Source organism: Mus musculus, chromosome 16 (assembly GCF_000001635.26).
Source record: "Mus musculus strain C57BL/6J chromosome 16, GRCm38.p6 C57BL/6J".
Classification (NCBI taxonomy): Eukaryota; Metazoa; Chordata; class Mammalia; order Rodentia; family Muridae; genus Mus; species Mus musculus.
Window position 1 is genome coordinate 38,049,759 of NC_000082.6, and position 27,313 is coordinate 38,077,071.

General features: G+C 41.6%; 2 long non-coding RNA genes across 6 annotated transcripts in view; one reads left to right on the forward strand and one right to left on the reverse strand.

Moving 5' to 3' along the window:
• Positions 1 to 4,768, forward strand: part of 4930542C21Rik (RIKEN cDNA 4930542C21 gene) — a 37,204-nt gene extending 32,436 nt beyond the window's left edge. The window contains exon 4 of the long non-coding RNA NR_040565.1: positions 4,352 to 4,768. This is a non-coding gene — a long non-coding RNA (RIKEN cDNA 4930542C21 gene). The remainder of the gene's footprint in view (positions 1 to 4,351) is intronic.
• The window catches only part of Gm46549, a 44,286-nt gene that overhangs the window by 12,108 nt on the left and 4,865 nt on the right, over positions 1 to 27,313 (reverse strand). For 4 of the 5 annotated variants that reach the window (XR_001781895.1, XR_001781893.1, XR_001781894.2 and 1 more), the window contains exons 2-3: positions 19,354 to 19,485; positions 8,778 to 9,015 (exon numbers count right to left, since the gene is read on the reverse strand). This is a non-coding gene — a long non-coding RNA (predicted gene, 46549). The remainder of the gene's footprint in view (positions 1 to 8,777; positions 9,016 to 19,353; positions 19,486 to 27,313) is intronic. The other variant, XR_001781896.1, reaches the window with a different exon arrangement.

Sequence of the window (27,313 nt, forward strand, 5' to 3'; positions counted from 1 at the left end):
AGTCAAAGAAAATGTTTTCAACAGAATCATAGAAGAAAATTTCTAATCTAAAGAAGGAGATGCTTATCAAGGTACAAGAAACATACAGAACACCAAATAGACTGGGATTAGAAAAAAATCTTGGCTAGGCATATAATAATCAAAACACTAAACATTCAGAACCAAGAAGAGACCTTAGAACACTCAGCTCTGTTTGTTTTGGTTTTTGGTTTTTGGTTTTTCAAAACAGGGTTTCTCTGTGTAGACCTGGCTGTCCTGGAACTCACTTTGTAGACCAGGCTGGCCTCGAACTTAGAAATCCACCTGCCTCTGCCTCCCGAGTGCTGGGATTAAAGGCTCAGCTCTGAAAGGGATGTCTCCAGCAAATCCCACCCCTAAGGGTGATAGGAACAACTCTGTCCGGGTTGGTAGGCAGGCTTTGAGAGTTTCTCTCTGCGTTTCATGGTCTGCTTTAAGAGATGAGTGCTCAGCGCCTTACTCTAGCTGCCAGGCCCGCTGTTGTGATGATGATAGACTGCTACAACTTCCTTTTATAAATTGCCTTGATTGCAGTATTTTATCCCAGCAACAGGGATGCAATTAATACACCTGCCCCTTCACACTCCATTCCCCAGCCAGGAGATTCTCCTGCCTCTGTGCCTTCCTTACCGAGATGAACCTGGACTGCATTTCCCAACAGCTGTGAGCCAAAAGACATTCCTCCTCCTTTAAGTTGCTAATGCCAGGCCTTCTGTCACAGCACTGAGAGAACTAGTCCTTTTACTAAAGGACAGGTTAATCTTTTGCTTGAGCTAATTGATAGATAGGGAGTATTATATCCTAGTATATTTTTACTATAATGTTTTTATTAATTCTTTGAGAATTTTTGTACAATATATTTTGATTATATTCATTCCCCCATTTCCTCCCAGGCCCACCCCCTACATTTTTACTCTCCCTTACCTTTTTTTTTTTTTCTTCATTTTTCAAGACAGGGTTTAATTGTGAAGCCCTGGCTGTCCTGGAACTCACTCTGTAGACCAGGCTATCCTCAAACACAGAGATCCTCCTGTCTCCACTGGGACAAAAGGCCTGTACCAGAGCCCAGACCCATCCCTTGCATTTTTACTCTCCCCAACTTTTTTTAAAAAATAAAGATTTATTATTTTATTTTTCATGAGTATTAGTGTTTTCCCTGCCTCTGTGTGTGTGTGTGTGTGTGTGTGTGTGTGTGTGTGTGTGTATACGTATGTACCATGTGCATGCCTGGTGAAGATGGCATCAAACAGATCCCCTAGTACTGGAGTTACTATCTTGTCAGGGTTGGAACTAGAATCCAGGTCCTCTGCAAGTACATCTTGTGCTCTTAATTGCTGAGCATCTCTTCCCCATTTTTTTGAAAAAAGGTCTTGCTTACTCTCTCTCTTTTTAAATAACCCCTCCTGGTATATTATATCAAGCATAATTGTGCTGCTTAGTTTCTGGTCACCTTGACACAAGCTAGGGGTATCTGGAATGAGGCCCCTCAGTTAAGAAAATGCCTCCATCAGATGCCTGTGAGGAGACTGAATTGATGCAGAGACCTTGGAGGAGTGCTGCTTACTGGCTTGCTCCTCATGGCTTGCTCAGTCTGCACCTGTGGACAATACCCACAGTGAACTGGGTCCTTCTACCCCATCATTAATCAAAATAAAAAAAAATGTACTACAGGGTTTCCCATAGGCCAATCTTTAGTGGGAGCATCTTCTCAACTGAGGTTCCCTCTTCCCAAGTGAATCTAGCTTGTGTCAAGTTGACATAAAACTGTCCAACACATCAGGTAAGCTCAAATTAGTAATTGCACCATAGAAAACTACGCTAACTGTTGAGGACAATTTCAAAGATATTTATGGTTAAAAGACACATGTGACATGTGACACACATTATACTACAATCATGGCTTACCTCACCTCCAGCTTGCATATTTGTGGACGTCTCTGTAAGGAAACAGAGTTGTATCTCTGTATTCCGAACAGTACTTGTCTCCAGGGTTGATGTTACAGGTAAAAGTGCAAGTTGATATTTAGTCATACATGATTGCACATACTACGGCTTTAAATAATAACACTTAAATAATTAGGTGTAAAATGGAATCCTTATTGTATTAGTTTTCTGCTGCTGTTACAAATACCTGAGGTCAATCAATGTAGAAAGAGGAAAGGTTTAAAGTGACTCAGGGTTTGGGTAGCTTCAGTCCTTGGTGACTGGGTCCTATGGCTTCGGCTAGGTGGCACAATATATCATGGTAGGAACATTAGGCTGGAAAGGCCTTTGAACCGCAAAATATCTGGGAAGCTCAGATGAAGAGAGGGGCCTGAGTCCCAATATCTTGCCCCTCCAGTGACCCAGCCTCCTTTCTTTAGGCCACAGGGCTCTGTAGCCCAAGTATGCTTTGAACTTTATATCTTCTGCTAAGCCACCCAGACCACTGGCTCTGCAGGCCTGGGCTACCTGCTCAGCAGGACACACCTCTTAAAGATACCACTCCCTTCATATAGCACCGTGGGCTTGTGACTATACCTTTAGCACATAACACTCACCCAAACCATAACACCAGAGTGGCTAAATTTCACCGTTTATCAGTTATGGCTAAAGCACCTGGCTGCCAGCCTTAACCTGTGCAGGCCAGGTGGTTCTTGTCACTGCTTCTTTCCCAAGGTGCTTTGACAATCTTTCCTTTGGTGTGCAGCTCTTAAAGAGCTATTTGTTCTCTTTTCTCCTTGGGAATGTGTTTGTTCCTGTATCTCGAAGGACTCTCACTTCAGCTACCTGGAAGTGGAATAAAATCAGAAAGCCTAGGGAGTCTTTGTTTTCTTTTCTTTTTTTTCTAACCTAAAGAAGTCAGAGAAACTTAAGCAGGAGAGATGGCTCAGTGGTTAAGGCACATGCTGCTCTTCCTGAGGCCCTGAGTTCAAATCCCAACCCAGATCATGTGGCTCACATGTGACCTCAGCCTGTGACTCCAGCTCCTGGGGCATCTGACATCTCGGGCCTCCGAGGGCACTTACATTTATGTGCCTATACCCACACAATACACACAATTAAACTAATAAAAATAGATCTTTTTTTTAAAAAAAGGTCAGAGACAACTCTCTCCCCCTCCCTGCCCCAGGTAAATAAAACCACAAGAGTTTAATATCATTACTATATTTAATAGCATATCTCTTTAAGGTTTATTTATTTATTTTTTTAGAAGCAAACTTTTTATTTTCATTTTTTTATGTTTTACCTGATTTTATGTTTGCTAGAAACATTTGAAAGGAAAACCAGAAATCTCTTTGCTTATTGGCTAAAGAAACATTGTCATTATTCCATTAAATGATGGCCAACATAGTAGAAGAATATATTGAAGCAAGTTGCTTTATAAAGTTATGAGATATTTCTGCAGTTTGTAAGATTTCTTTTACAAAGATAAAGATCTGTTCAAACTGCGTGAAAGGTTTATTTTTAACAACCAGAATTTCTCCAAGCAGGCCTGTGTCATCCTAACAGGCATAAACTTTTCTGTGCAATGGGATTTCTTCACTCACCAAGAAGAAAAAAGTTTCAGGGGTTATAATGAATCTGCGGTTAACTATTCTCTAGAAAAAAAAAATACTATGGAGACCATTTTAAACACCATGGGGGCTGTGGAGGCACCTCGACTGGCCAACATGGTTGTCCACAAATCCGATGCCTGACTTTGGTCCTTGAGACCCACGTGCTGGAATGACCGAGCTGATCCCTGCAGGCATCAGGCCGGCACCGTGGTGTCTGTGGCCCTCCCTACCCCACTCCACCACCACAAAATGAATGGATGAATAAATAAATGCAATTTTTAAAAGGTTAATACAATTTAAGTTTAATTATTTTAATAAGTAGTTTTTTGGTGGGTTTGGCTGTATGTAACGAAGTCTTGGAAAACATGGCTTGCCAGTAACTTTCCTGCGTGACATTCTCACAGCATCTTCAGGAGAAACAGAAGGGGTCAGTTATTTTCTCCCACACAAAGGATAAAAATCACAGCATGTGGTCCCTGAAACTTCTAGAAAGGCACTTCCCCCCTCCCCAAAGCAAACATTTTGACTTCTTTAAGGATCTCATTGTTAAACAAAAGTTTCCCTGTCTTGCTTAGTTCACAGTAGCATCTCATTATGTACTCCAGTCTGGCCTTGAATCTACAATCCTCTTGCCTCTGCAAGCTGGGATTCTCTTTCCTGTCAAGCCAAGTCCTGTGCTCTGTAATTTCTACCTCCAGACTGTTGTTATTTGCCTTGATAATAACACTGGTAGGAAACAGATGTCAGAGTTTGATAAAGGGACTGTTTACAAAAAAGTGTCTTCTCTCCTTAAGGTCAGGAACAAACCAAGGATTTTCACACCGTGTTTACCCCTATTTTTGGAGATCTTAGCCAGTGCAACTAAGCAAGAAAAAAGAAATGATGGTCATCTGGAGTGGAAAAGCACAAACGAAAATATTTAAGCAAGACTGCTGATCAGGCCTGATGACCCAGGTCCGTCCCTGGGGCCCACGTCAAAATGCAGGATGCTGCGCTACTCCAACAGTCTGGCAAGGAGAACGAAGGTGGAGACAAGAGGATTACACAGAATTCACAGAATTCTAGCCTGCTAGCCTGGCATATATAACACAGGAAAACCCACCCTGCCTCAAAGAGGTGGAAGGACAAAACTGCTCCTGGAAGCTGTCATGTGACCTCCAAAAGCATGTACAGTCCCACATGAGTACTAATAATTAATTAATTAATTAAGGAACTATTGCTTTCATGATTTATTTATTTTATGTGCACTGGTGTCTTGCCTGCATGTGCATCCATGTGAGGGTGTCAGTGTCAGACCCCCTGGAGTTACAGACTGTTGTGAGCTGCCCTGTAGGTGCTGGAAATTGAACCCAGGTCCTTTGGAAGAGCAGCTAGCTGGTGCTCTTAACTGCTGATACATCTTTCCAGGCCATTTTTTGTTTGTTTTTTGTTGTTTTTGTTTTTTCTAGACGGGGTTTCTTCGGGTGGCCCTGGCAGTCCTGGAATCCAATGTAAAATATGTATTCCTATAGTAGAGTGCACCATTGATATTTTTCAACTTTCAGCTTGTGTATATGTCTGAAACTTCCCTTTGTCTTTGTGTTTTTCTTGATCAATCATAAGTTAGCAATCTTCCTTTCCAGTCTTGAAAGCTGCTCATCCATCTTTCACTCCTGTTAGTTCAGACAAGAACACTTTCATCCTGTTCTCTTCATTCCTCTGTCTTTACCAGGTTTGACTACTTTTAGATTTATTCATTAAAAAAATATTGTGCGTTTTGCCTGTGTGTGTGCGCTTGTGCGTGTGTGTGTGTGTGTGTGTGTGTGTGTGTGTGTGTGTGTGCGCGCCTGCTGGTACTCACAGGGGTCAGAAGAGGGCAACAGATTCCCCTGGAAACACTAATGGTTGTGAATTTCCATGTGGGTGCTGGGAATTGAACTTGGGTCCTAAGCCAAAGCAACAGACCTTCTTAACCTCTCAGCCACCTGTCCAGCCCACATCTGACTATGTTGAAGATTTTTCCCTTTGCCACTGGTTTTGAAAATTTTATTGTATCTATCCCTTTGGCATTTTCTTCATATATATACACACACTAGATCTTTGACTCAACCTGTGGGTCTCAACTCCCTTGGGGATGAATGACCCTTTCCCAGGGGTGGCCTAAGACCATCTGAAAACACAGAGATTTACATTTTGATTCATAACAGTTGCAAGATTACAGTCATAGAGTAGCAACAACAATAATGTAATGTTTGGAGGTCACACACATGAAGAACTGTATTAAAGGTCACAGTGTTTAGGTTAAGACCTAGAGCTTTCTAGAGATTCCTGAACTTGTTGCTTTATAGATTTCATTAAACTGAGAAAAATTTTGACCAGAGTTTCCTCAAACTGTTTTCTGTCCATCCTCTTTATCTCCTTCATAAGTTCTAGCTGTATTTATATTAGGCTCCTTATTCACAGAAGTGATACTGTCGGAGTCTTACCAAGTCTCTTTTCACTCTTTGTTTAATTTTAAATAACTTTTGTAGGTACGCCCTCAAGGTCACTTTTCTTCTGAAATGTCTAACCATAATCACATCTAATACACATACACACACACACACACACACACACACACACACACACACACACACACCTCACACAGTATACTTCTAATTTTGAAAGTTTTATGTGTGTGTGTGGTCCTGGAACTTGCTCTGTAGATCAAGCTGACCTTGAACTCATAGATTTGCCTGCCTCTGCCTCCCAAGTTCTGGGATTAAAGTCTTGTGCTACCATTTGTGGTTTTAAATAGCTTCCATATCTCACCTTAAGCTTTTGACCTTTGGATTATCACTTTAATATCTTTATTCAAAAAGTTTAAAGGCAACTTCATTTCTGATCTAGTTTCAATTACCTTTTCACAGTAGACTATAAAAACCTGACTTTTTTATGCATCATAATTTTTATGGAACTCTATACATTAAGACATGTGTATATACCCAAATACCTATGCTCACACCCATATTACCATGCAATATTTCACATAAAAAGAAACATTTATTAATTATTTATTTCTATAAACTCTTGGTTTTGAAAACTATTCTATAGTGTGGGTTTGGAGGTTTTATATATGTTTAATTTCAAAATTATTGATCATGTTTTGTTCTTCTTTTCCCAATAATGCTGCAATATCTGAGATATGCTTGATAAAATTGCTCTGTCACAGGGCTTCATGTAGACTATACTGGGCTTGAACTTGCTACGTATCTGAGGATTTTGAACATTCTCCTCCCTCCATCTTACCCAGTGCTGGGATTACATCTGTGTGCTATCATATCACGTGGTACTAGGAATCTCCTTAGGGCCTCACACATGGCAGGTAAACACTCTACCCACTGAGCTATGTTCCCAGCCCTCAAATGTCTCTTTACAGTGGTTCTCAGCCTTCCTAATGCTATGACCCTTAATATAGTTCCTCATGTTGTGGTGACCCCCCAACCATAAAATTATTTTCATTGCTATTTCATAACTGTAATTTTGCTACTGTTATGAACTGTAATGTAAGTATCTCTGATAGCTCCAATGGTCTTAGGTGAGGCCTGTGAAAGTGAGGTTCGACCCCTAAACTTGAGAAGCACTGCTTTAGAACATCAGTTAAGAGCAGTAAGTAGGATGCTATTGGCTTGGAACTCACTACCTAGTCCAAGACAGCCTTGACTTTGTGGTGGCCCACCTGCTTCAACCTCCAAAGTTCTGAGATTCTAGGCATGAGTCATTACCCTTGGCTGAGCCAATGTTTTCTTAGCTCCGTTTTCTTCTTTCCTCTGAGCTATGTTCTAAGTCAATCTAATCTTGAGGGGAGTTTTACACTGCAGAAGTCTGTTTGAGAAAATTTACTTGAGTGCGTCTTCATACCTGGCACAGTTCTTGTGTTATTGTTCTTAGCCCCACACAAGAACATACCTGCCCTTTGGCCACATGACACCCAGGGGCCAGACAGGTGTTAGTATTTCTCAGATCGGACCAGCCTTGGAGCAGCAACATGACTGTCACCTGAGAATTTGTTGCAAATCACATTTTGGGGTCCTACTTGTGAAATCCCCGATCTAAAAAGGTAAGGAAGGGACCCAGAAATCTGTGTTAGTTGGCAAGCCCTCCAGGAGATTACGGTACCTACTAAAGCTCAACGGAGCTGGAATAATAGATAAATAAGAAGCCAACTATCCTTTAATGGCCAAAGGCATCTTCAGAGAAGGAGTAATGAAAAGTCCAGAAGAAAATGGCAGGTGTGTGTGTGTGTGTGTGTGTGTGTGTGTATACTTCTTTAAGAACCAAAAAGAGATCATCTGTAACCAGAGACAGACATAGTGGCAAGACTCTGGGGTAGCTTCCTGAAATTTTAGGGTTTTTTTTTCTTCCTCTAGAGTCTTTATTTCTGTCTCCCTTGTCCACATATTTTAGCTGAATACAGTATTTTTTTTTCTATGCTTGAAGTCTAAGCAGTTTGGAGACAGGGTCTCCTGTGTCTTTGGTAGCTCAGGTTATCCTTGAACTTCTGATCCTCCCACCTCCACCTCCCCAGTGCTAATATTACAACCACGCATCATTTCACCCAGTTTGTGTGGTACTGGGCATTGAGCCCAGAACCTTATGCCACCACCAGCCCTTAAAAAAAAAAAAAGGAGTGGCAGGATGGCTGAGTGGTAAAGGTATTTGCTGCCAAGCCTGACAACCCTGAGTTTCATCCTTGGAACATACATGGTGGAAGAGAACCTGATTGACTCCTACAAGTCCTCTGATCTCTATGCAGAGTACACGGAGTCAATAAATAATGTAATCATTAAAATGTATTGAGACACAGCCTCACTGTGTAACCTTGGCTATTTTTAAACCCAGGAAGATCTCCTTGCTTTTGCATTCAGAGTACTGACATTATGGACTATCACCAATGACCAAGTTATTGATTTGTTTGTCTATCTATCTATTTTAATTTAATTTTATTTTTTATTTTTTGAGAGACAGGGAGGCTTCCCTGTGTAGCCTTGTTAGTCCTGGAATTAAAGAATTGTGCCACTACTACCTGGCTTACAAATGACCAATTAAAAAAAAAAAAGGTTTTAATTGGGATCAATAAGATGATTCAGCAGATAAATGTGCTTGCCACAGAGCCTGAAGGTCTAAGTCCACGTTGGATGTGAGAATCTAGAAATCTATCCCTTTAAAAGTCTTAGGCTTCTGCAGCCCTTTAAAACTCACCACATAGCTCCAGGAATGTTCGGACTTGAAGCCCCAAGTACGAATAACTCTGGCCTGGGAGTCGGGAGATGTCAGTCAGTTTTCCTCTGTCCTGTGTGATAGGCGATCGAAGCCAATTGTTGAGTTTCTCCCATGTAGCAGGCACTGGCCAGATGTTTTCACACTGCCTTCTTTCCACCAGACAGTAATGACATGAGGGTGCTGTGGTGGTCTTTAGCTCTGCTTCTAAATGAGGAAGCTAAGGAACAGAGGTCAAGTGGCTAACCTGGTGTCATACTCGTAGGAAATCACAGCTCCAGGATCGAATCCAAGCCCTGACTCTAAGCTTAGGCTGCCACAGTGCTTCTTTAAACAAGTCTTCCCCCCCCCCTCCCCCCGGCCCCCAGGACCCTCAATTTATTTGCCTGTGAAAAGAAAGAAATGAGCTACATGAACCTTGAACTCACTTCAATATTGGCATCCTACCAGCCTTTGAGTGGTAGAGGCTGGGGCAGGAGGTTAAAGGTTCCCAGAGACTTGACTCCTCAAAGCATTAGGAGATGATGAAGAAAAGAGCCAGAAATTCACTAGACCTATGGTGATTCCAGCAGAATCTAAAAAGTGTTAAAAGTCGAGATCAGTCTTATCAAATTCTTCCTGGATGTAAGATAAGATGCTTTAGACAAATGATTGGTCATCTAACAACAGGAACTCTAAAATGGAAGCAGGGGGGAAATTAAAAGAAAATACATGTAGCCCCATGTAGGTTTGCTAAATCTACCCATGAAATGAAGTTTCATTTTATATACACTGTGGGACCTGTTGAATATAGGGTACACTTGTAAGACCTATGAAATGCCCAATTTTGGAGTCAGTTAATAATAAAAGTGAAAGAGCAACTAACCCCTCGTTACACTTAGAATGCATGGATCACATGTATTTGAAACATTTGCATGGACTCCACATTCAAAATGGGCTGTGTGCGCAACTTTGACGTCATCGGTACAGCTCGTTCTTTCACCTAACTGCTTCTAACATGGCTCTAATGATTTTCTCCAAGACTATTACTCTTTCTTTACTGATGATCTCAGTAGCAATGCCAGCATTTTTGTTCTCCAGCTACTTTCTGCTGTGTTTGATATGACCGATGCACTTTCTCTCTATATCACACCCAGCTTTGGCATATCTGACATTAATCTCACTAGGCTTTCTTTATGGCCCTGAGTAGTATCCTTTTCTCTTTGTAGGAGACTTCTGTAGACAGTCATTGCGTGACCACTGTGAAAGTTTTTGGTTTTGGTGTTTTTTTTTTTTTTTTTTTTTTTTTTTTTGCCTTACCCTTGTCTTTCCCCACCCCCACTCCCCAATCTTTCTGATATTCAATATTCTCATCCCCTGGGGAAGTTTCAAGTATCACTGTTGGTGACTCACAGATCCGTTTCAGCTTTGTGTTCCAGAGCCTAAGTACTAAAATATAATTGCTTGCTGGATACCCTCAGGTCTACGGATTCAGCAAGTCTCAAGCCAAATGCTTCTCTGTCACTTTGACGTCTGCTCCTTCTCCTGAATGTCCTACCTTGGTAACAAGACTGTCATCCTTTTGGACACCAGGCTAGACCTTGCTGTGCCTGACTTTCTAGACAGTAAATGTAGCTATGAGTGAGAAAGAGCTATACACTTACTTCAAGTATAGTGTGGAATGGAGAAGCCAAGAGTATTCATCTCTTGTGGCCTGGAGGGAGAGGTACCCATTGGGAAAGGACACCATCAGAGGCGTTATCAGTAAATCCCAAATCCCACTGATAATGCCTCAGGTATACTCTTCTGCTCATCTCCTCCTTTCTGACAACCTTCCTGTACAGTATTTGGGACCTTGTATTTTGTTCAAGATTATTGTCAATAGCCTACTAAACTGAAGGTCAAGACAATAGAACACAAGAGGTGGAAGGTAAGAGTGGACAGGAGGATGGCTAGCTGTCCATTAGAGAAACAGGAGGCAGTGATGGGTAGTGGACATGAACGGTTAGTGTAATCTGGGGCTGCTCTAAAACCAAGTATGAGCAAGGTGAAAGGGCATCCCTGCCCAACTAGTGGGTGCTGCAAAGTGAGATGATGTTCTAGACACAACACACAAAAGCAAAGACACCCCAGATGGAGTTTATTTGATAGAGCAATCAAGTGAATGAAGAAGTATTTACTCACCAGGGCTCAATAGTCATCAGGGAGATAAAAAGAAAAATATACCTGACAAGTTATCAATAGGGCTTGTGATTTACTGATAACATAGCTGCGGGTATCTTTTCCCAACAAGTGCCTATCCCTCCAGACCACAGATCTTAGGAGCATTCCTGGCTTCTTCACAAAGATTGCTATCTTGGTGAAGACACAAAATGGGTAGGAAAGTGGTCTGCACATCTCTATAGGATGATCGTGTTGAGATCACCTGAGATCTTCGTCAATGTCAGTTACCTGGAGAAGGAATGCATGAATCTCAACAAATACCCATCATCTGCCTACTTATCTCTAAACACTGGGGATCCACGTGAAGTCAGAGCCCCATTCTTACAGAGCTTATGCTGTAATCTAATGTACAGACGGCAGGCAGATAAACAAGCAAATAAGGGATATGTCAGCTGCTGAGGTCTGCTGGAATCTCAAGGTCACCATGGGCCTGAAGTCAGGAGTATTTGAGCCTGGCTTTGATGGCCGCTCAGCCAAGAGGTTTTGCTAGAGCTCTGGGCACTTGGATGGGTTAAGTTAACCAAAGGGAAATCTCCATTTTCCAAGGTTTATTATTTTTTCCCCTTTCTATTATTATCTACCAAATGAGGATTCGCCTGCAGATGTCCTAAGGCTTGGGGACCCTAAAGAGGGATTCTTAAGGCTGTGTCAGGTTAGGTTCATGGATACAGAGTGTGTCAGAGTGAGCATTTGCCTGGGTGGTCCCCTTGCCTCAATATCCCTCCCTTACTACTGTTCCAAAATCCTACTGGTCCATAGAGGTTTAAGACAGGCTTTTCAAACAGGCGGCCCAGACACTGCTGAAATGCTTTGTCCCCTACTCTTGTCCTTGGCAGCATGAAGGCACTTACTAGATTTCACTGGTAATGACCGTTTCTCACTCTGCCTCCCTGCGGGGCTCTGGTTATGGGCTTGTTTTGGTTTTTTGTTTGTTTGTTTGTTTTGTTTTTTTCTTCTGGGAAGGGGATGGGGAGGTGGCAAAGACTTTATCTTTCTCTTCTTGTTATCATCCTTAGTGCAGATCTCCCTAAAGGGTTTTCTTTGCATTATGACAGATTCAACAAACAAATGTGACAGCAGGCAATAAGCTTACTCGTTATTATTTATAGGGAGTTAACATGTCCACGGCTTGGAGACAGAGAATAATCTATTGGTTTAATTAGGAGCTTTCTCTCCCTTTCTCTGCTGCATCTCCCTCTACATACTAGCTCTGTGAGCCTGGGTGGGCTACCTAACATCTTCGTGCCTCAGGGTCTTCAGCTAAGCCAGTGGTTCTCAACCTCTGGGTCACAACCCCATTGGGGGAAGGTTAAATGACCCTTTCACAGGGGTCACACATCAGATATCCTGCCTACCAGATATTTACATTCTGACTCCCAACAGCAGCAAAATTAGATGTGAAGTAGCAAGGAAATAATTTTATGATTGGGGGTGGGGTCACCACAACATGAGGAGCTGTAGCAACAGGAAGACTGAGAACCCCTGAAAGCTATGTCTCATACCTGCCTCACTGTACCTCCATATGAAATACAGATTAAGTACCATAATCCACATCAAGCGCTAAGTATAGAGCCCATCACGTAATTAGTCCTCACTAAATACTGCCCGTTATGATTATTAATATTATTCATTATTTGTGGTTTCACATTCTGCCTCACCGATGGGGTACAGGGACTCTGCCAGGCAGATGAAATGCAGAGTGCTAGACTACAATTACCCTATGCCTGCTGTTGGGTGATGGGCTTCTGGGAAGCTCCCATGCACCCAGTGGGTGGGAGAATGTAGCCTTGGGTGAAGGCCTCAGCCTCAGTGAGAAGTGGCGCAGGCTGAGGCCAAAGCTGGGGTTCCTGACTCCTGGGGAATGAGATGCCACTGGAAACCACATAGAGGCATTGGGAACTGAGGGGGCCAGTGGGCCTGTGGGAGGCTGGGGCTAGGGATCCCAAACTCCTAGACACCCAGACATTACTGGGTCACAAGGTGTTATGAACAGGTTTGGGTCCACAGGCTGAGGACAAGCCTGGGGTTGGGTGATGGGGAACTCCAGTTTAGCTCATTGGTGATTGTCCGTAGCAAGGAGGGGCCTTCTGCGGGAGACTTAGGCAGCACAGCTCTGTAGATGAAGGCCTTTCCCATTCTTGATGAAAGAGATAGCCTTTGGTTTCAAACTGTTTATTGATTGTTCATCTTGGAAAGCGGGTGCATGCCACCTCATCAGGGTGGACAGAGATTAAATACCTTTTGCAGGAAGCTCATTGGCCAAACCCTCAGGGCCTCTAGATACCTCATTAGCATGGAGAACTTTGTTCTGATCTGTGTGACCATAGATCATGTTCCTACATAAGTCATGTGACAGGGGACTGGTCAGAAGCAGGTGAAGCTCCTACTGTCCCCTCAGAGTTCTGGGACTTCCAACCCGCTTAACCTTGCCATATTTCCTGGCACGGTCCACTGCCCCACAATTATTGTTCTCTGATAGCTGTATGCTCAAAAGCTTGATTACCTACTGTTTTGTTTTCAAACAATTTTTAAAAATGTTTTTGAGGGGCTGGTGAGATGGCTCAGTGGGTAAGAGCACTCGACTGCTCTCCCGAAGGTCAGGAGTTCAAATCCCAGCAACCACATGGTGGCTCACAACCATCTGTAACAAGATCTGACTCCCTCTTCTGGAGTGTCTGAAGACAGCTACAGTGTACTTACATATAATAAATAAATAAATCTTAAAAAAAAAAATGTTTTTGAGATTTTACATGGATGAGTGTTTGCCATTCGCCTTCATGTGTATGTGTGCATTGCAGTGTCAAATCCCATAGTACTGGAGTTACAGATATTTGTGAATGACCATGTGGGAACTGGGTCCTAACCCTCTGCAAGAACAGCAATTATTCTTTTTATTTTATTGGTTGCTTTTTTATTTATTTATTTTTATATTATTTTTGAGACAGGGTTTATCTGTATAGCTCTGGTTGTCCTAGAACTTGCTCTATAGACCAGGCTGGCCTCGAATTCAGAGATCCACCTGCCTCTGCCTCCCCAGTACTGGGATTAAAGGTGTGTGCCACAATTTAGCAGCTCACAGCAAAGACTCTTAATGTTGAGCTATCCCTCAGTCCCTATCCTCCAGTCCCTAATTATATATATGGTGGTTTGAATAAAAATGGCCCCCATAGGTTTATAGTATATGGTACTATTAGGAGGTGTGGCCTTGTTGAAGGAAGTGTGTTTTAGTCTTTTTTTTTTTTTTCTGGTTCCTGTGGATCAAGGTGTAGAACTCTCAGCTCCTTCTCCAGCACCATGTCTGCCTACACAGGGCCACGCTCCCCATCATGACAATAATGGATTGAGCCTCTGAAACTAAGCTAATCCCAATTAAATGTTTTCCTTTTTAAGAGTTGGCATGGTTATGGTGTCTCTCACAGCAATAGAACAGTGACTAACATAGCATATTTCAAAGATATAAATTTTCTTTTAAATCAACATAAGTTTTGGGGGTACTGGGATAGAGACCATAGCTTCAGGCACGCTAAGCACTCTACCACAGCTCTGCTCCCAGCCTCAAGACTGGAGATGTATGCATTCTTTTTGTTTGTTTTGTTTTGTTTTGTTTTTCAAGACAAGGTATCTCTGTGTAGCACCAGCTGTCCTAGAACTAACTCTGTAGACCAGGCTGGCCTAAACCCACAAAGATCTGCCCACCTCTGCCTCCTGAGTGTTAGGATTAAAGCATGCACCCAGCTTGGCATTTTAAGACTTCTTTAATTCAAGTTTCATTTATTAAACTTAATGCTATAAAATATGTTTCAATTTTTTAAACTCCATGTCATGATTTAATTATTAGAGAAAACTTAAAATATATAAGTAATAGTCCACATTCAAATAAGTAATACATGAATTACAAGCATTATCTATTCATCAAAGCAGAGGTAGAAGTTGATGAATCTCATTTTGTATAACATTTTATAATATATGTACACACATACACATATATATTCATAGAACATCTTTTGATTTAACAATGCTTTTAAATTTTTCATTTTTAGTTACGTGTACTTGTGTGTGTGTGTGTGTGTGTGTGTGTGTGTGTGCATCTCCTTGTGTGTGTGTGTGACTGTGTGTATACACAGTAGTGTAGGTGCCCACAGAGTCCAAACTACCACCTATAGTTGCAGTTGGGGGAGGTTGTGAACTATCCCACTCTAGTTCTGGGAGCTCATCTCAGTTCCTCAGCAGAAGCAGTAATAAACCTTTGGCAGAAGGTGAGGTTTTCCAACTTCTAACTGGGTAAACTGTAACAGAGTCATTCCAGTGAGGTTTCCCAACGTGATTATCCTTGAAATGACCTTGTTAGCTTCAGTTCAAAGGGAAAACCTTTGCAGACACTAATAATTCAATAGGTCATTCCCCAGGGAAACCATAACAAGTCTACTAATTATTATTGTTCCTGAATCATTCAATTTAGATGGAAGACAATTAGTATGCTTTTCATTTCAAAGCAGATTGAACAAAAGACTGCCCCTGCTCCTGGCTTTAGTAGCCTCCCTAAGAGGAAAGCAGATTCCTTGTTGTTTGTTTGTTTGTTGTTGTTATTGCTGTTGTTGTTGTGGAGAAGGTTGTCTCAGTATAGCCTGGCTGCTCTTGAACTCATTCTGTAGACCAGCTGACCTCAAATTCATAGAGAGATCTACCTGACTAGGCCTCCAGAGTGCTGGGATTAAAGGCATGCACCAACATGCCTAGATTTTTGACAAAGGTCATTTGCTGCTCTAAGGCAGGGGGATATCTATAAATTCCAGGATAGTCTGATTTACATATAGAGTTCTACACCAGCCAGAGTTACATAGTGACACCCTATCTAAAACCAAATCAAACCAAACCAAACCAAACCAAACCAAAACACAAGACAAGACAAACAAAACAAAAACCTAACCCAAACTGAACCAAAAAAATCATTTAGGCCATTTCCTGCAAACTCACAAGATAGCAAGCTTACATGAGTTTTAAATTCTCTGTATTACATGTCATTTATATGATGCCATCCTGTCCCCTGGGGTAACAGTTCTCCACATCCTATGCTTAGGACTAGCGCAATACATTGAACACAGGATGGGAAGCATGTTATATTATTCCAAGTGGAAGATCTGTGTGTGTGTGTTTGGGGACTATCACACTCCCTCTGAGGGCTTCAGTTCCCTCAGCTGCACAATGCAAAGGATGGAAGGACATCATGTTTCTAGTGCCCGTCAGGTCCAAACAAATAAACCATTAGCCCTCACACAGAAGCTGGTGGGGAGCACCATGGCTCTGTGCTGATGGAGGACTTGGAATTCGAGAGTGAAGAGCTTAGCTTTCTATAAGACAGAGGAGTCTGCAGACTTTTGCGAGGTGGGTTGAGGTGAGCATGGTGGTGTTTAGAGTCAGATCAATATGACAGGTGTGTTAGAATGGTTAGAACAGACTTACAGATGTGACAAGTTGTGACACCAAATGGAAGGGAACCATCCCCTCACTGGTTTTGGCTCCCAGGAAGGAAACTATCTCATTCTAGTCTTCTTAAATAGTGAATTGCCTTAACTTGAGAACACATTTTTAAAAAATTAGTTTTAATTATATGTAGATGAAAGGGCTGGAGAATTGGCTCGGCAGTTGAGAGCACCGATTGCCCTTCCAGAGGTCCTGAGTTCAATTCTCAGCAACCACATAGCGGCTCCCAACCATCTGTAATGGGATCTGATGCTTTTTTCTGGTGTGTGACAGTGACAGTGTACGCCTATGTAAAAAATAAAGCAATATGTTGATAAAAATTATACGTCGATGTGTGTCTCATGGGGGTGCCTGTAGATGCCAGAGGCATCTGACCCTCCAGTGCTGGAGTTGCAGAGAGTTCAGGGCCCCTTGATGTAGGTGCTGGGAGCCAAATGTGAGTCCTGTGGAAGAGCTGAGAGAGCACCAAGCCACCATCTCCTCAGCTCCTGAGGGACTTACATTTCCTTTGTCAGTAATCACTATTCCTCACTACTACAGTTCTTAAAGTTTTCAAACAGCTTCTACAGGTACTGTTTCATTTCATCTTCTCAACAATCAAGTATCTTCAACAACGGAAACAGCCCTGAGCAAGAAGCAGCTGGGGGCAGACTCTTTCAGGCAGCCCAACCTCATTTTCATGCAGGACGGTTCCACAGCTGATGGCTACTGGGAGCACATACTCCTGGGAGCCCACCCTTCTCCTGGTGAGACATGAGGCACAGAAGCCCACCCCTGTGCCCATAAATTCAGCTGTGCCATCCAATCTCTGCAAGATGAGAGCCTTCCCTAGGGCCAACTGCTTTTCAGGGCATATATCTTTGTATCTAGGAGTAGTTAGCTCATATGTCACATGGTCACATGGAGCTTACCTATAGCCAAGGAAATAGTTCTAAATGGTCCAAGGATTCCTGTTGGTGGGTAGTAGTTTAACCCTGCACACTTAACAACTTGAGAAGCATCCTGAGGCTGAGTTTTCTATTATCCATATGTGCACCAGCACAAAAGTGAGAGATGGTCACAAGGGGCCCCGTGTTTACCCTACTTGTCCTATTCCTTAACACTTCTGCCAGAGATGGGGTGAATGCATAGAGGAAGGCAGATCTCTTCAGTTTCATCGAGGCCAGACTGGTCTACATCCTGAATTCCAAGACAGCCAGAGCTTCATGGTGAGACCCTATCTCAATAAACAAGCAAACTCTTACATCTGCCAAGACCCAAAATGGATCTTTATCAAGGTGGTTTCCAATATGCAAGGTCATTAAAATTATGAGATGTGAATTATGCTTTTATCACCACTAGCAGGAAAGTCCTGCCTCAGTGGACTGTAGGCCATATGGAATGCAGACTGGCTTCTACCTTCTGTGTCACATCAGGTGCCTCTGCTATTCGCTAGCAAGGTTGATTCCTCCTCCGCCCTTGGGTTGGTCATCACCTGTCAGTCGGCACAGTAACCATCCTCTTCCTAAAGCTTTGTGATGCTGATGGATTTGTAGACTCAATGTTGAAGTCCAACCTAATAAAAGTATTTCAGTTTGTCCTGAGTTTCTGAGAGTCACTGGGTCCTAGGTCACACTCTGAAAGGAAGGGTTGTTTTAGATTATTTTGTAAGACTTCAGACAGCCTCTAAATTTTCATTTATTTTTTCCTAAGACAGTATTTCTTTGTGTAGTCCTGGAACTTGCTCTATAGGTCAGGATGGATGATTCATCTGCTTCTGCCTCCCAAGTGCTGGGATTAAAGGTATCTGCCACAATGCCTGTCAAGACTTTGGATTCTTAAACAGTGTTGAGACTGAAAAACTGTGGGCACTTTTGAAGTTAGACTGAAAATATTTTGCATTATTATGATATAGCTACAATGGGGGCTAGGGAGTGAAATCCGATGGTTTGAATGAGAATGGCTCCCATAGACTCAGGTATTTGACTGTTTCACTCTTTCTGCAGATCAGGATGCAAGCTCTTAGCTACTTCTCCAGCCCCATTCCTACCTGTCACCATGCTCCCTGCCATGATGGTCATAAACAAACCCTCTGAAACTGTAAGCAAGTCAAACCCTCAATTATATGTCTTCTTTTAGAAATTGCCTTGGTTATGATATCTCTTCACAGCAACATAACAGTAACTAAACACACACACACACACACACACACACACACACACACACACACACCAATAATAATAAAGAAAAGGAGGCTCTCAACTTGAGAGGGGATACATGGAAGGAGTTTGAGTGAGGGTAGCTTGGAGGGGCAGCAGGAAGGAAAGGGATGAGGGGCATAGTGATACATACTTTTAGTCTCAACACTTTCAACACTTGGGACGCAGCCTGGTATACACTGGGAGTTCCAGGATAGCCAGGGCTGCACATGGAGAGAGAGAGAGAGAGAGAGAGAGAGAGAGAGAGAGAGAGAGAGAGAGAAGAAAATCTTATGAGATAGACTGGAGAGATTAAAAACAGGAGTTAAAAAATGATTGCCAATAAAGAAATAATTCAAAAATCTAAGATAAATGTAAGAAAATGTATAGAGAACTAAAACATAACAGCTTTGTTAAACAAAACAAAACAAAACAAAATGAAACTTAAATACCAGTAAAAATACAGTTTAAAAAAAGAGAGAAAACACAAAATGTAAAGAAACAAGAGAAGATGAAATGTTATGTTTCTCTAGGTCCTCTAAAATTGGGGTTTGCCCAGTATAGATGGTGAGTGTCAATGTTTCAACTGATTTGGAGAGTCTGACTTCCTGCCATTTAGGTTGGTGCTGAGTCTGTCTGGACAGATATCAGATATCAGGCAGAGCTCTCTTCACCCCACAGTCCCCTTCTTTGCTTACCAGGAATCTCTGGTGGCTGTACTTAGCTTTGCAATCTGTTGGGATGGGCAGGTACTCTTGTATTCTTGGGATGCTCCTCTTTGTATACTCTGAGATGGGGAATGCTCCAACCAAGGTGAATATTCTAGAAGGCTGAGTGTTGGGGAAACAAATACAGTATTGAAGTCTTCGGACCATGTGCTTTGGAAACCCACTCAGCACTATGCTTCCTGCTAGAGGAATCAGACCCTGGGTACCCAGAGATTTACTGGAGCTTCAAAGTTCTAGTCCATCTGCTGACTTCAGATGCTGTCAGACTGTAGTTATCTCAGGTATTTTGTATGCTCCCAACCATCCAGGGCAGCCTCATTTCCGAATCATCTTCTAGCTCTGACTTCTATGCAGAATTACTTCCTTTCCCAGGGGCAGGACCTGGTTGATTCCAGACCCAAATTGTGATTCCTCCTTGTTATCGTTTCCCCAGGGTAACTCAGTCCCTCTTAATATCACAAATCTGGCCATTAGCTCTCCAAGACATAGGGAATGAAAAAATAGACTTTTTTTTTTTTTTTTTTTTACCACCACTGATTGTAAGGGTCCAAGATTCTCTAAAGAAAGACCTCAGGCTCAGATAGTATGCAAAAATAAAGGGCATTTATTCTGCAGAAACATCTAGCATGCTAGGGTCACCATAGTTCAGAATGGCAATGGAGACAGACATTTGAGTCCCTTTTATAACAGAACTGCTTAATTGTTTATGAGATGACAACAGACTTTTAAAACCTAGAGCACATTCCAAGGGGCTACAAAAACCATTAACTTAAGGCCATAAAGATGATATACACTAGAGGACCAAAGGTGCAAAAAAGGGGATAAGATATTGACTGGGTTTATCTACACAAAACTTCAAGGACAGTTTAGTTATGGTCTTTAACTTTCTATGAACCTGTAAGCTAGTAACAAATGATGAATGTTTAACCAGATAATAGCTCCTAGTGGATATGCATGTAGATTCTTTGTTATAAGCCTCTTATTCAAATATGACCTGAATTTATGTGCAAACTCGTAGTGGGCTTTTTATCATGTGATCATGCACTTTGAAAGCCATACAAGTGTAGAGAACAGAGACAGGCCTCTCTCCCCTTTTCCTCCTGTGACTTTAACCCAGAGCTGTGTAACTTCTGCAGAGAAAGAACAAAAGGCTTCTTTTCCTAGCCTTCTGCTGTTCTCACCATGAGGTGCTAAACTAGAGACTGCAGCCTCCAGCCCCAGAGCAACTCAGGCAGATCAGCTGTGAAAGCAAAGTACCTTCCACCCAGGATAGATAGCAAATGGTCCATTGCCTAGTTTCTGAGTGGAGACAAATGAAATAAAAAGGACTCTTGACTGAGACAATACAAGTAGGGATGACTCTTGTGTGAGTCATCCCTACTTCAGTGGTGATAGCATGATAGGCTTGATTATCTGAGGTCAACTCCTGGAACCCATTCAATGAAAAGAGAAAACATGTACTAACAAACACACACACACACACACACACACCACTTAATAAGTAAATGTAAAAAAAAACAAGTCTTTAAAGTTACTGTCTGCCTAAACCCTACAACTAGCCACTAGGCTTGGAAGAATTATAGGCTTTTTCTGTGACTAGGCCAGACATTTTTAAAAACAAACAAATGAACAAACAAAAAACAGGGCTACTTAATTTGTCTTTTGGGTGGGCTTTCTGACTTCCCTCCAATTAGTGGGGAGACAGGACAGGTGGATGGCCCCTCTGGACCTCTATGACTCTCACTTGTTTTATTGCTTCCTTATAATTTCACAGATCTTCCGATCTTTCCTTGCAATAGTTCTGTATTCTGACTCTTCTAGATCATACACCAAGTTACAAAGAGGCAAATTCTTTCTGGAGAGATGGCTGGAGAGATGGCTCAGTGCTTCAGAGCACCGACTATTCTTCCAAAAGTCCTGACTTCAAATCCCAGCAACCACATGGTGGCTCACAACCATCTCTAATGAAATCTGATGCCTTCTTCTGGAGTGTCTGAAGACAGCTATATATAATAAATAAATTAATTAACATAAAAATAAAATAACTTATTTATTTTTATTTTATTTATTCTGCCTGCTTGCATGTCTGTGGGAGGGTGTCACCTTCCCCTGGAAGTGGAATTACAGACAGTTATGATCTGCCATGTGGATGATAGGAATTGAACCTGGGTCCTTTGGAAGAACAGCCAGTATTCTTAACCCCTGATCCATCTCTCCAGGCCCACAGAGGCAATTTCTAATCTGTTATTTTACTTCAGAAATTCCACAGACAAACCTTATAAACTGTTGAAATTAGTACAATCATTGTATAGAACTATGAAAGTCCTTTCTTGCTTCCCTCCTTTCTTTTTGAGATTGAGGCTGTCCTGGGGCTATGTAAATCAAAGTGGCCTTGAACTCACAGAGGTCTGCCTGCATCTGCCTCTCAAGTGCTAGGATTAAAGACCCACAACACCTATGGAAGTTTTTAAAAAACTGAAAATAGATTTACCATATGATTGGACAAGTCCACTACTGGGCTTGTTTATAGAGACAATTGAATTAACATGCCAAGTATACTCATTGTGATGGTCAACCTTGATCAAGGACAGCAGCTCTGGAATCACTAGGAGACAAATATCTAGGTAAGTGTTTGCAAGGGAGTTTTTAGATTGAGGGTAGGTGAGAAGACCCTCTTTAGATGGGGGAGGCAGGTTCCCATAGACTGGGAAAGAAGAGACAATCCCAGTACTAGTCTCTGCCTTGAGAGGCAGGTTCAGTATGACCAAGAACCTTTCACTCCATCACCTTGCTTGCACTATCTAACCTAGAGCTAAAAATAAAGTCTTCCTTTGTTAAGGTGCCTTTGTCAGGTGTTTTGTTATAGTCACAACACATGTACACTCTCAGGTTTACTGCAGAAATACTTACACAACAGAGATAAAAGATTAACTAAGTTGTTTATCAATGTACTACAGTCTAAAACTGTGGTATGCTGGGGCAGTCAACATTCAACTCAACATTGGGCTAGTGAGGTCTGACCTCTCTCTGAGTGGCTGGCTATTGATAGGTAATGGTCTGGGGTTGTGGTCTGGTCATAGTTGTGCAGGGTACAGTAAATAATACTGCTCACATAAGTCACCCCAGTTAAACTCAGTGGGTCACAGAAAAATAAGAAGAAGATGAGAAAGGAATGGAGATTTGTTGGGAAGAAGAATGGATTCAGTAGGAGTGGGGAGGAGAGTCTGATAGAGATGGTTAAATAAGACAAACAGAATGCATTGTATGGGTGTAAAATTATCAAAGAATAAACACATTTTAAAGATGAAAAATGTGATATCTCTCTCTCTCTCTCTCTCTCTCTCTCACACACACACACACACACACACACACACAATGGAATAGTCTTTAGGCATAAAAAGATGAAATCTTATCATTTATGTTCTAATGGAATGGGATATTATGTTAAGTGAAATGAATCAGGAGCAGAGACTACCTGTGTTCTCACCTGTATTTGAAAAATGAAAAAGTTTATGGTGCACACACACAGAGTAGAATAGAGGGCAGGAGAGGCTAGGAAAGGGAGGAAGGAGGTGACATGGTAAGGAGGTAGATGATGACAGTAAAAGGGGGAAGTAGTTTGCACTGGCTTGAATGAGAATGTGCCCCATAGGCTCATGTATCAGAACACCTGTTCCCCAGTTGGTGGCACTGTTTGAAGATGTCTAGGGATTACAGTCTGTCTGGAGGACATATGTCACTTGGGGCAGGCTTTAAGAACTTAAAGACTCATATCATTTCAGTTTGTTCTTTCTTCTTTGTGCTTGTGGTTTCAGCTTGCTGCTCCAGACACCATGCTTGCTTGCTGACATGCGTCTCCATCTTGATAGTGATAGGCTCTAAGTCCCTGGAACTGTAAGCCCCAATAAACCCTTTCTTCTAAAAGTCGTCTCAGTTATGGTGTTTTATCACAGTAATAGAAGGGTAACTAACACACAGTTCTAATGTTAAGTAGCACCAGGCAGAAGCTACAGCTTATAATAATTAATTTTACATTTCTAAATAACAAGAAAAAAATTTAAAGTTTTTCACCACAAAACAATAACTAGAGAGAATGGAAATTGTAATTAGCCTGATTTTATCTTTGCATATTACACTAAGTACGTTTTTTGTTGTTGGTGGTGGTGGTTTTGTTTTGTTTTGTTTTTGTTTGTTTGTTTGTTTGTTTGTTTTGAGACAGGGTTTCTCTGTGTAGCCGTGGCTGTCCTGGAACTCACTTTGTAGACCAGGCTGGCCTCGAATTCAGAAAGCTCCCTGCCTCTACCTCCCAAGTGCTGGTATTAAAGGTGTGCGCCACCACCGTCTGGCTAATATGTTTCAAATATCATACTGTACCATACTAATAAATATTAATTAAAAAGAGAAAACCAAACAAGTCTTATTTTGCCCTCTGACTATCTGTTGCTAAGGTTCCTGTTGTCTCTGGCACCCATCACAGAACTGGCATCATTAAGCTAGGTCACCATAACCTTCTGCTAGGCATATTTATGTGTAACACTTTGCCCTCAAGGAATCAAAATGTTTGTGTTTCCTGGAGCCTCTGACACAGCAGAAATAATGTCATATTTTCTGCACAAGTGAAGCTAAGTCTCAGTGTCTCCTTTTTGTATATGTTCTGCTATATAACGGGAGATTTTTAATACCTATTTTATTTCTGTTTTTGATGATCTTCAGTCTGAGTCTATGAAGCTTCTTGGAGTATAAATCTGCAAGTTAGGTAGGCATTGTCTGGAGACAAAGGTGCCACCCAAAATAGGCTAATAGCTGGCATAGCATGCACACTGACCAACTGGAATTCTGGAATTCTGGCTGGGCTATTGTAGTAGTGCAAATTGAGAACCAGTTGAGCCAAACCTTCCTCCTCCCCAGCACCCACACTTCTTTGCAGACTTTCTGCTAAACCTCTTATGTAAATCACCTCTTGGCAGCTAGAACCCAGCAATTTGCCAGATATGCTAAAACATGCTTGAAGCCCAGTGGTGGACAGAGGCTGTCCTGTGCTGGGATTGTTATATTTGAATGCTTCTAATTTAAAGGAGGAGGGCGGTATGTGCTATCAGATTACATTGTAGTAACAATAGTGTACAGTTTTAAAATGTAAAAACAAAAAAGTTCAGAAAAGTAAAAAATTATTTTTTTTCCATTTTTTATTAGGTATTTAGCTCATTTACATTTCCAATGCTATACCAAAAGTCCCCCATACCCACCCACCCCCACTCCCCTACCCACCCACTCCCCCTTTTTGGCCCTGGCGTTCCCCTGTACTGGGGCATACAAAGTTTGCGTGTCCAATGGGCCTCTCTTTCCAGTGATGGCCGCCTAGGCCATCTTTTGATACATATGCAGCTAGAGTCAAGAGCTCCGGGGTACTGGTTAGTTCATAATGTTGTTCCACCTATAGGGTTGCAGATCCCTTTAGCTCCTTGGGTTCTTTCTCTAGCTCCTCCATTGGGAGCCCTGTGATCCATCCATTAGCTGACTGTGAGCATCCACTTCTGTGTTTGCTAGGCCCCGGCATAGTCTCACAAGAGATAGCTACATCTGGGTCCTTTCGATAAAATCTTGCTAGGGTATGCAATGGTGTCAGCGTTTGGATGCTGATTATGGGGTGGATCCCTGGATATGGCAGTCTCTACATGGTCCATCCTTTCATCTCAGCTCCAAACTTTGTCTCTGTAACTCCTTCCATGGGTGTTTTAAAAAATTATTTTTAAAAAGCCTTTTATTTTGCACATCTTCCCCCAACACTTGGTCCATATGTAAATGTTCTATAATATTATAATTTAAATGATATTCCTAAGTGTCATATTTTCAGTTACCATTATACTATTCATATTGCTGGTATTTACTGAGCATGTATGTGCCCAGCATCAGTGAGGATCAAAACACTTCAAACATCCACACAAGTGCATTTAAGCAGGAATAAAGCTATGTATCGCTTTTTGTCAAATGTTTTATGATATTTTCCCCCTTTGATGTTTCTCCTGATGCTTAGAAACTTCACTTTAACTCCCCTCCTGTGAGATTAAAAGCGTAACAATAGTTTACTGCTTGCGTGGTTCTGCATGAGATCTGATTTTAATCGTGATCTTTTGGCTTTGAAGGTATTCTTCCCCCACCCCCAAAACCCCCAAAAAAAAAAAAAAAAAAAAAAAAAGAAGAAGAAAAAAAGAAAAGAAAAAAAATAAAGGAATAGACCAAAGTTAGCTTTAAAAACATATATAGAAGCACACAACTGTGTTCCTACCATGTCCGGCACAGTCTGGGCACCCAGCAGATGACAATAAGTATTTCCTGGCACTTGTCCTGGGTCTTTCATGTTATCCACACAAGTCAGCAACTTTTATACAATCACAGCCAAAATGCTTAATGTTAAAAACTATTAAAAACATTGGATACTTATTCTATTTTATTGTCTGATGTTTGAGACAAGGTCCCCCGCCCCCTTGTCCTAGCTGGCCTGAAACTCACTTGTGTAGACCAGATTGGCTTGAACACTCAGTGCTCTGCCTCTGCCTCTGAGTGCTGGGATTAAAGACATGCTCTGGAAATCGAACCTGGTGCACCCTCTGTAAGATCTGTAAGTGCTCTTAAGCACTGAGCCATCTTTCCAGCCCCTACTTGAGATATTCTTCCTAAGACTATAATATTCATTCATTCAAATGGTCAGGAAGTGCAAGTTCATGATGTGTTCAATAATCTGAGACAGGTTGATTTCCCCAAAACAACAAACAAACAAAACCAACCTGAACTGGGAACGTGACTCTTCCTGAGATGCCAGAGTACTGTAGAAACAGCTATTTACAGGAATAATGCTTTATTATATTTATTTATTTACCTATCTATCTATCTATCTATCTATCTATCTATCTATCTATCTATCTATCTATCTATTTATTAGTTTTATGTGGTTGAGCTTAAATCCAGGGCTTTACCCATGTCAAATTATTATTATTATTATTATTAATTATTATTATTATTGGTGTGTTTGTGGAGCAGAGTTTCACTCTGTATGGCTCGCTAGCCTGGAATTCACTATGTAACCCACACTGGTCTAAAATCACAGTACTCTTACTGCCTCAGCCTCCCATGGACAGGAATTATATGTGCCTGACCACTACTTTCATCCTCAAGGGCTAGATACTACTAACACAGATACAGCATAAATCAGAAAGATCATGAACAACACACGTAGCAAAATACTGTTTTATATAATTGAGCTGTTATCCTTTCTGGTGTGATATCTGGCAGAGCTTACTAATGTTGAATTTGGATTCACGAATTCCCTCTCATTTTCTTTCAAAATTCTATTCTATATGGCAAAAGAATAAAGAGAGAGCCATGGCCACAATCTAAATAAGACTGGCTCTGTTTAAATCTTCAAATTCTTACCTATTTAATATCTACAGGACAACATTAAAAATAAACAAACATACCAAACCTTGTTGTTTGAGACAAGATTCATTATGTAGTCCAGGCTGTCCTGGAACTTGATATATAGCTGAGGCTAGCCTTGAATTCTATTTTGTCTCAGCCTCTTGAAGAGCTGGTATTATATAGGTGAGTTACCATATCTACGTAACTCTTTTTTATCTTGTCATTCAAGATATTAAATAAATGGGAAGTATTGTGAATTTCCTTGACGCTTTTCCATGAACCAAAGACTCTGAGAGATGGGGGAGCTAGGCCAATGTGAAGATTTCTGGTTTGCTATTGTGTATGGAAGTACTGAAGAGTTTGTTTTGAGACAGGGTCTTTCTTCATAGTCCTGGCTGCTCTGGAACCCACTATGTAGACCAACTCACAGAGATCTGCCTGCCTCTGTCACCCCAGTGCTTGGATTAAAGGCATGAGCCTCCACTTCTGGCTTGAAGTATTTGTTTTGAGAATG